Source organism: Montipora capricornis, chromosome 2 (assembly GCF_036669925.1).
Source record: "Montipora capricornis isolate CH-2021 chromosome 2, ASM3666992v2, whole genome shotgun sequence".
Taxonomy (NCBI): domain Eukaryota; kingdom Metazoa; phylum Cnidaria; class Anthozoa; order Scleractinia; family Acroporidae; genus Montipora; species Montipora capricornis.
Genome location: NC_090884.1, coordinates 9,691,696 through 9,702,256, shown reverse-complemented (window position 1 = coordinate 9,702,256; position 10,561 = coordinate 9,691,696). Strand labels below are relative to the sequence as shown.

At 39.5% G+C, this 10,561-nt stretch overlaps 1 pseudogene; it reads left to right on the top strand.

The window, feature by feature from the left end:
• The window catches only part of LOC138038244 (VWFA and cache domain-containing protein 1-like), a 16,842-nt pseudogene extending 10,410 nt beyond the window's left edge, over positions 1-6,432 (top strand).
• Positions 6,433-10,561: the final 4,129 nt, after the last annotated feature.

Sequence of the window (10,561 nt, the reverse complement as noted above, 5' to 3'; positions counted from 1 at the left end):
AATATCATGTTTTACAGGTTGATAAAACATCACTGGAATCAAATATACGAGTTGAATGAAAGGAAATTTCCCAACATCCTCCAACACTCCCCTGAAAAGAGTGGCAACAATGCACGTTGACGTCACATAACGTGGCAGTTAAGTCAGCATTTCCAAAATTCGTCATCTTGGATTGCTTCATTTTTACGTGGCTTCAGAAAACCGCCAAAAGCAAACCCTGGAAATTCTGAATCAAAACCAACAAAAGATTGATACCTTTGATATAAAATGAAAAAATTACTGCGTGCAATGAAATTTTACCTTAAGTGAAATTCAAAATATTTGGAAAAGTATGTTTGTAAAAATGAAGCTGCCATAGCAACCCTATTTTAGTAAAAAGAGACAAGGTATTTATGTAAAAAAAAAGTAATTGTATTATAGGACGGTTGATAGAAAGTTGTATAGATATATAGATCCGAACACGTGGTAACAAGCTACTTGCAAAGCGACTTAATTTCTCAGATCACCCTCACAAACTCATCTAAATTGTTCTTTTTTTTCTCATTGACTAATTCCACAGGCTTCAAGTTCTTGTATCATCGCTTGGACCTGATTAAACCTGGTGATCCTTGTGCTCACTTTTCGAGATACGCTGCAAAAGGTCAATAGTAAATAATGTTAACATTATTACAATTATAATCAGTAAAAGTAGTTCATAAGATGACTAGGTAAAGGATAAGTCTGCATATACGAGCCAAGTGGGCCATCAAGCCGGAGCTTATCGCGGTTTCTGAAGCGTGAAGCGATTAGGAGTATTTCTATTCTGCAATGGATAGGATAGTCGCATCATGTATCGTTTGTTTATCGCATTCTGCTTTAATGAACAAAGTGAAAAGGAACAGTACTTCATGTGGAGTAAAATAGAGTGTTATCTTTTTCAGCGTAAATGCCACAAAAACTCATTTTTCTTTTTCTATTAATTGCTACTTCGTGGCATCAGTTTAGTACTCTTACTAATGCTTGATTTGAAGTAAGTCCTTCTCGTCTCTAATAAGCCCCCTTATGCTTTAAGCTACCCCCACCTCTTTAGATTTGCAGTTTAAAGAGAATTCCCTTCAGTAATTAGAAATTGTTATTACAGATTCGACTGTGGTGAAGTTTGGAGCAGAAGCGTTTAAAGATCCATATGCCTACCTTGTTTTAGATGAGACAGTCCCTGAAATAGAAGCTTACAGAAGATTTATGACAAGTACAAGCTCGCCAAACCCCGGCTTTAAAGAAGGCATTCGGGACACAGTTATAGGCACACAAAAGGTTGAAGAAATTTGGTTTCGTGAAAAGATGAATTACACGAAATATCTGGTTTGGAGATATATTGGTACTGCCAATGGCGTGTTCAGAATGACGCCAGGGACATCGCTGGCAAAATCGTACGACCCAAGGAAAAGACCGTGGTAAAGTATCTGCCTCTGAAGTGCCAACGAAATAATGCACAATTTTCATATGAGCCAGGTAACCCGACTTGCTCGGTTTCCCGGACAAACGTAACTTTGTTTGTTCATATGGGAAATTTCAGCCAGGTCGACCGGGATGAAATCCAAGAAACAAAACCAAACTGGGGTCACATAAAGTTGTTCGCCACTATTGTAGCTTTGTTGTCTTGCTTTTAATACTAATTGTGATATTATAAAGTAGTGATCAATACCGCTGACATAATATCGCGGACTCGGAAGAAACGTTTCGGTGACGTTCTTGTAATGCACCAGTCATTTGAAACCCCCGCACCCCCCCTCCCCCCCCCTTCCGGCTTAAGCTGGGCGTTCACTTTTTATGCAAGTGAAACTGAGTGAAGTCCCCGGGAAAGGGGACAAAAGTGAGTGGTGCATTCCCCCGCCCCTACTGTTCAACACATGGTACTCCCTTTGTAAAACAACTTATCATTGCCAAGCCTAACACACTGGTTAAAAGACACTGTTGGCAGCCATGAAATAAACAGATTGATCTTTCAGCGGCCAGCAAATAACTTGCAAAGGCTCCTCAATGCACAATGAGTATGTCAAAATATCTTTACTGTAGTAGTTTCATTGATACTTCTGGATAAATTGACAATGAAACACAACGGGCAACTATCACAGTAGTGTCAATCACACAAATGACAGCAGGAAGTGAAATTGTTTCAACTGATTCAGCTAATTCATTTTGATTATTGCATACAATGTGATATGCCTCACTATAAAAGTTAATTGATTCGACTGATCTAAGGGTGCAGAACCCTAACACAATTCACGTGCGCAAATCGTCGATCAGTCATCATAAAATCAAAGGAGAAAATGAGTCCTGTCCAGATGTACGTTCCACAATAGCGAATAAAGATTATTTGCAAGACAGTGATGTCAAATAGTGACCATTATTTAGAGTAATGGCTAATACGCTTTGCAAAATGTGAAAAAATTAACCGTAATCCACGATCGAGTTTGTCAAGAAAGCGACAATAATGTATGCAAAATTACTATGAGGCGCGAAAATGAAGACCGCTGACCAAGGAGTGACTGCCCCGCTTAATTCCCCCGGTAGGGGATGCGAAGACTGTGACTTCCAGCGAATTCCCCGCCTACCGGGGAACCAAAATGGAGTGACTATTAGGTGAAAGTCCCTGCAATCCCCCGCTAAGGCCCGAATGGGAAGGGGGGGGGGGGGTGCGGGGGTTTCAAATGACTGGTTCATAAGTGTATTTGAGTTTTCGCTGACAAAGACTGTTTAGTTGAGTTTGCTCGTTTTGAGGCTAAGGACTAACACACTAATTCGTATACTTTTGAAGTGGAAACACATACTAGTCAAAAATTATGCCGTTTTAGTGATCCGAAAGCGAAGCTATTTTGTCAAAAAAGTTTCGTCCCGGTCACCCAGGCTGGAGTGTCTATATGGGAAAGTTACCGAGCCCGGCTTCTCATATGACCACATCTAAATTTTTTGGAAGACAGCAGTGGCGAGACGAGATCTCGGAAAACAAGCTGGGTCGACCGGGCTCATATGGAGAGGCGCTTAGTTTGGTTTTCAGGTCCTTGATTGGTTTAAAAAACAAAGTAAAATAGCTCTCACGATGTCGATTATTATTTTTGAAAGTGTAATGCCGATCGTTTACATAAGTAACAAAGTAAGATGTGAATTTTATTTCACGTGCAAATCTTGTTATTTAGGTACCACACCGCGCTAAGCAACAAGGGATTGGTTGCCCTTTCCACCCCTTACATAGACGCCTTTGGTGCAGGAGTGGTGATAACCGCTGCCCACACTATTTACCGTGGTGAGACAAACAGCCAGCACACAACAAATGACAAAATTATTGCCGTTATGGGTGCGGACTTTCCTTTATCATACTTCCAAAAGTAAGTCTGAAACATAGGCTAACCTTCTATCGGAACATGACCATATACAATGATAGGCCGATCAAAATTCAAATGTAGTTTTTTCAGATCATTATTTTTACAATTATCGTTATCGTTATCGTGATCGTGATCATTATCATGTTACTTCTGGTACATAACCTGGTAAAATGCCGGCGATAATACATTGACAAGCATCCCTCACGGGGTGTTTATCCTACTAATCGGTGAAATGTTTTCAGACTCCTGACAGATACATATCCCAAATGTAAAGAAAACAACTTTGACTGTTTCGTTCTGGACGCAGCTGGATTTCTAATCATGCACGATGATTTCCTTGTGCCTGATATAACCGTCAAAACACTGGAATATGTCCACATCACCGAAAAAGAAAAAGACGTTGCCGAAGATCTGCTACAGAAAGGTTATCTGGTGAAAGGAGAATGCCGCAATTTGGAGAAAATCAAGCTACAGAACTTTTACGAGCTTAAGATTCCATTACAAGGAGTAAATACGCTGGACAGTGGAGTCCGTTGCAAGAAGTACCAGCTCTCTAGTGTGGTGGAAACTAATGCATTTTTAGGTAAGAAAGTGAATAATTTTGATGACCTTGTCGACGCCGCCCACGACACCTTTTGCAGCTGCACAATGAATTTTAATGGCAGATACATGTTTTAAAATAATACCTTTTTCATTTATGTTACATTTAACTCGAATCTCCCATTTTCCAAGCAACCTGTTATTAGGCATTAACATGGACTCATGTGAATGAATGCAGACAGAGGCATCAGAGATAATAATATTTAAAGTATTTTGGGAAATAAAAAACTTTTAATGGATATCGAAGGAATCAATGAGCACAAAATAAATCAAATTTTCGTAGGTAGCTGAGTATGCGTTTAGAGTTAACTGCCATTTATCTCTCATTTTCTTATCATACTCTGCGTTGCATGACGGAAATCTAATCGTCTTGGCCCAGGCAACTATATACCGAGAACCTAACCGTAGGCCCTTTTGCACTGCCAGTACAACGCAAAATTCAGCTGATTCCTTTTCAATAATCTGGTTATTCATTTTATTCGAATCTCTTAACAGGCATGTTCCTCGACCTGATCCACAATGCTGACATGTATGTTTCTTTCATCAGGAATCATATCACGTGACAGTTCATGCTACTCCAAGTCTTGCACGTGTTCCAGTAACAAAGAATGCTCCAATGTGCAGGGTTTGACTTGCCAGTGTCCATGCTCTTCACGACTTAACTTCCATTATTGTAGAAGCGAGTTTCCGGCCAGCAAGTAAGAAAAGATAACGTTCTTTGCACTGCACCTGTCAATAACAAGCGAACTCTAAGTTTAGAGCCCTAACCAACGAATTTTAAACTGTCGTAAATTCATCTCACAAAAGTCTCCCGAAACAAAACCATTTATTGAACCAGTTTGAAAAGGTTTCGTCTTTGATATAACGTTTTTAGGTTTATCTGTGTTTTTTTTTTCATAACTTTGAGTTACATCAGTGTAAGATACTATTAGGTTTTGAAGCTCAGAGTTGGCATGTGTTATTGGAAGGAGCAGTAATGGCAGTTAATGTGGACTGGGTATGTAATGTGTTTAAGAATCGTTCGGAACCGTCATCATCGCCGTTATGTTGCATAGTTGATCATAAAAGAAAAAAAAACAAAGTTTATCGATCCTGTCATTCAAAATGGTCGTAACGGTCTTTGTTATTTGAATCTTCGGGGAAATTGGTGCGGGTTCTGCTCTAAAAATACAGTTTACACAAGTAAACATAGCTTCTCTGAAAAACGTTGTCTTTTTGCCTTTTTCTTCCTTCGCAGCACTTCCATTTGTCCTGTGCCCGCAACAGTCGTTCCATCTGAGCAAGTCAATGATCCTTCCGTAAGTGGCTTAGAGAAATGCTTTGACCCAAAATGCAACGAGAAGACAGATTCAGGGTCATGTGACGGGGTAGTGGGTTGCTATTGGTGCATTAGAGACATAAACGACGTTCCACTTTCCAACAGATACTGCGCTGATATCAGCATCTGTTATGGCGGCACGGAAGGTAGGTTGCATTGAATTTCTTACTTGTCATCGGATGCAACAGCTCACTCAGGGGCTTTGAGGTTTCCTTCTTTCATGAAAGAATTGGGGGCTTTTCTTATAATCTTACTGTAAATTCTTCAGCACGTAATGTAAATCAGAAGAAATATGTATTTTGACTGGGTGTGATCCACTTAAAGTAGCGAAGAGGTCATCATTACGAAAGTAAATCTATCATATCGAGTGATAATTACTACAAGTAAAATGTTACGAAACATATGACTCAGGATGTTTCGTTTCCAGTCGAAATTGCCATTAGTGATAGGAATTCTCTTGTCAGGTAAACTTGATTGTTTAGTGTAAATAAAAGGATATTGCTTTATCTATTTCTTTAGCTTTTGAAAGAAGTAACGCTCCTCCTATAGACGCCGACGACGATGACTATGACAAGGGTGGAATGTCGGGTGGAGCCATTGCTGGTATCGTCATTGGAGTAATAGCTGCTATTATTGTAGCAGTGATTATAGTCGTCAAATGCAGTAAGACAGAAGGGGTACTCAACAACCCACCTGTCGAACCAGCGCGTGCTCCGCCCTCCCCGGTGCCTCCCAATCCTCCTACTCCAGCCAATCCCCCACGCCGCCTGCAGCCGACAGCGCCTCCTCAGCCATCATATAACCCTGCTTTTAACGAATGATGAATGAAGCCAGCTCTGATTGGTTCACTCAATCTCGGTTATCAGCTCATATACCGTCGTTTGACCTTATATGGTAAATGATTGCGCTAAGCGTTGCTAAACTAAAATTTTCTTCGCCGGAAAGCGAAATTTCTCTTTGAATAAAGCCAAAAAAGAAAAGAAACTTTCTTTGCGGAAAGTTTAGATCAATTCCGACGTTTAGAAGTAGGCGAAAAGGGAAGAAATGTTTTTGTGATGAGCCTACGTCAGTCTGACCACAATGTATTACACTACATCGCGTCTTCATCAAGTTTTCTCGATTTCGCTGGGATTTTCTCGCTTTTTTCGATCTCACATCCAACGCGCGCTCATGGAATAATTGTTAATTATAAGGGTGAAGTGGTTGCCAGTGCGTTCTAGATTAGAACTGAGGGTGCGAAGTGTCTTTCTTGTTATGGTATTAACGTACAAAAAGAAGAAATCGGAAAGTACATCAAATTAAGAGTTATGATACTTTTAAAAGGATAAGCCACTATGTATTAAGTCACTTTTTTATAATGTGTAAAATTCACTCTTAATAATCAACGGAAACAATCAAAGTTGTGTCGTCTCTTCATTTGTGGTCTATTTTTTTTTATTGCTTGGAGAAAACATCTACACAACATTTTATGTTTGTGGGACTTTATATTTAAGCAATAGAAAACGTTTTCCGTGTTTGCATTGCCTGATATAAACACGAGAGGGGTTGGGAGAATTCGAGACAGTCATGCAAACCCGAGACGAAGTCGATAATTCTCCCAACCCTCTCGAGTGTTCATATCAGGCTATGCAAACACAAGAAAAAAGTTTTCTATTGCTTATAAGATATTTCTCAAAGATAATTCAACAAATGAAGGAAAATGCTGTTTTTTTTTTACTTTTTGATTGAAACAAATTTTCTTGACACGCGCCCATATTTCCTACCAACCAATCAAAACGCGCGTCTTACAATACATAACCGTGATCAAAATTCGTGAGATGTCACAGCCGCGTTTACATACTCTCATCTAAACACAGCTATTGACCAATGAGAGTGCGCGTACTATCTTAATTATTTTATAAATATATCAGTATATCTTGCTTTTTTATAAAATCTGTAGACTTTGTGTCGCCAACTGGCTAGGCAGATCATGACAAGTAGCGGGCAACACTGTTTTGGTTTATATGATCTCCAGAATATAGCATCGTTTAGCTTTGCATTCCTATATATAATTATATACTATAGGAATTGTATGGTCAATTTTGCATCATTTGTAAAGTTTAATGGTTTTTTCGCCTTTAATTGTAATAATGGATTGTAATCTATTTAACTGACCATTTCATTTTCTTTCACAATGAGTTGTAACTTCAAGTTCCTCCATATTTTCTCTTGGGAAAATGGAGAAGAGGCAAGAAATATGTTGTTTCATAGTCTATCTAGGGGTTATTCTTATTTCTGTAATAAAGGAAAACAATATTTCTGGGGACAGCTATTCTCGGTTTTCACATGACGTCACGACCGCCATGTTGGTGCCCCTAAATAAAGGAAAGGCGGCCTAAAGAAAAGTATCCTAAACATTCATAAAAGCTAATTTTAGGCCTAATTAGGCCTAAAGAAGAGTTTTTAGGCCTAAGGTTAGCTTTTATGAATGTTTAGGATACTTTCTTTATAAGTAAAACAATGACCTGTGCCCTGTGCCCTGTGACCTGCGTTTTGTACCTGCCGCACTAGAATCAACATGCCATCGCCGAGTTATGCGATCAAACAATGTCCCTTGTGGTTCAAGCTCCACCACTACAATGATATAACCCTAAAGCTGAGCTGCCTTTAGTTGGTCACCAGAGCGACGGATCACTTATCCGAACATGTTGTAAAAACTTTCTTCGCCTTTATTCATTTATTTTCACAAAAATATTTCACACAACTAATATTTCGCATGGCGATTTCTGGTGGAAAATACATGAACATTACCTAGATATGTCTGGGCTTCTGATACCTTGAAAAAACTTTAAGCTCTCGGCAAGGTAGTTGATAAGGACAACATGAACATACACACATGATTAATTAAGGAAAGCCGATAAGGATGACTTTAAAGGAATAGAAATTTCAAAAAAAGAGTAAACAGAGTTTAGAGAAGTCTTGGCAATCAACCATTCTGGTGAGCCATAATTGACTGCACATTGTTAGCCGCATAATTACCGTCGTTTTCCTTAATGGTACTCAATCATAGTGTTCTGAGCTTGAACAAACAAATGGCTTCGGTTCAATCAATCAATCAACTTTATTTAGAGAGGCTGACACATGACAGTATGAACTGATAAAATAGTGGGCCCCTGCAATGCTAAAAATCTACGAGTAATTGCGTTCGACAACACTCAGTTCTAATGCAGACTGAACTGAGATTTTGGGGGTAACCGGTCGATCTTGAGACTCCAAATTGTGCCCCCCACAGAACACAGCACGGGCAAATACGAATGACATTGCGTTCGGCTGTTTTTCACAGCAACGCATTTGTTGAATTGGCAGAGGAAAAAGTTTCTCGGATTAGATGCAAAAAATCGAAATCCAGTGCGGATTTTTGTGTAGTAATTTGTTCCATTTTGCTCGGCAAAAGGTGACGAATAAGCTTAAGGAGTGAACTAAATTTGATCTGAAGACACGAGGTCGAATTAGTGTTACTTTACGCTTTTCCGTGACGGCCTTGTGCGATCATACAAGTCTCCGATTGATAGATGACTTTCCAGCTAAGACACTAATAGTACTTTCCTTATTTCCGAGTTTAGTGGATGCCGGCTTCTATTCTGGGCAATTTAATGGCCAGTTTGCTATTCTCTGTTCAGTCCGGAAATTAGCGCCGACAAACAAACACCAGCAATTGCTTTTAAACTATTATTTGCCATTGCGAATAACCTTTCAAAATTCGAACAAATCGATAGATGAATAGTCATTGGTGTGCTTCGTAAATGACGGGACTGTATCTCTCGCTAATTGAATCAGGTCGAAAAATAAAACAGCGTGAAACTCTGAGCGTAAAATTAATACACCCTCCACGGTTTTTGGCGCCATCCTGGTTGAGGGGCAAACACGGCTAAATTATCAACATGTCAACCCAGAATAAGCTTATATTTCTCGCTTCTCTTTTATTTGTAATTCTTCAGAGACTGGAATGCTGTAGTTCAATACCACACAATTCAGTGCCTTCTGATTTTCTGTAACACGTACTACAGGCAACCCAGTGTATGCTTTACGGAAGCATCTCGTTTTTAATAACAAACTCCCGGACAAACTCCGTGCCCGGGGTGGGGGGGGGGGGGGGTACTTTGGGAATTTCTGGGTGGGGATGTGTCGCTGGGACCCTGGAACCCTTAGCCTATACCAGAGCTAGTTTCAGCTGGATTTTGCTACCCTATACTAGAGTAAACTCTCCAAATCACTCCTATCCTAGAGTCGCTGTTTTGCAGAAACCGAGGTCACTAGTACGGTCTAAAGCAAAGCCAAAACAAAACCTTATACCACTATCACTGCTTTCTTAAAAAAGGATTTCCGTCTGAGCCCCGATTTTTGACAGTTAATAATATCCAGTAGCGTTTTATGGTGGTCATCTATCAACGCTGTTGAGGCTGAGTCGTCAAAATTTAAACTTGCCGATTTCATTCTTTTATATTTTTGAGTAGCAATTCCTGGTTTCCATAGTCTAGGTAAAATCTTCAACCAACTGGTCAGTTTCGTGAAAAATGATACCCTATTCTAGACCCAAACGCTCTGATTTATATACCCTATGCTAGAGTAAACTGCTTGAAAACCATACCCTTCACAGCGGCACATACCTTTATAGCCCATATATGGCAGTATTTCCCCCCCCCCCCCCCGGGACTCCGTGCGACTGGCAATAATTATTTATATTATTATTTCCGCTGATGAATAAAAATAAGTCAGCATTTACATTGCTCTTACTTAGTTCTGGCTTACTCTTATAGGTCTTGGCTTCAGAGTACTCTTCCATCGATTTAATTTCGACCGGGCCCCGCGTTTTGCCTACTACCCCGAAAGAAAGAGCAGAAATATTTGGAAATAGTTAGGCAGCTGAAGATATATCAAAAACAGATAAATTTTCTACTCTTATTTGAATTAACTGTTACCGCTAAAAGATTGAAATATAATTTTTCATAGATCTCATTCATTTCAGCGATCTTGCTATAGCTGCCGGATTTGCGATCCCAAATGACCAAAAGAATGCAAAGAATGAACTATGTAATTCAATACTTTTCGTGAGAAAACGAAACGAGAAAACAACTGTCAGGAGCTAAAGTATAAAAAGAGGCCATGGCGTGATGTCAGTGGTGTTGGCAGTCACATTTTTCTACCGGTCGGACAAATAATGCCTAATTCAACTTTTTTAAAGTCTCTTTTGAACGCAATTTTTGTTAAAAATAAAATTGTGTTCAATTTTTAAAACTGGCCT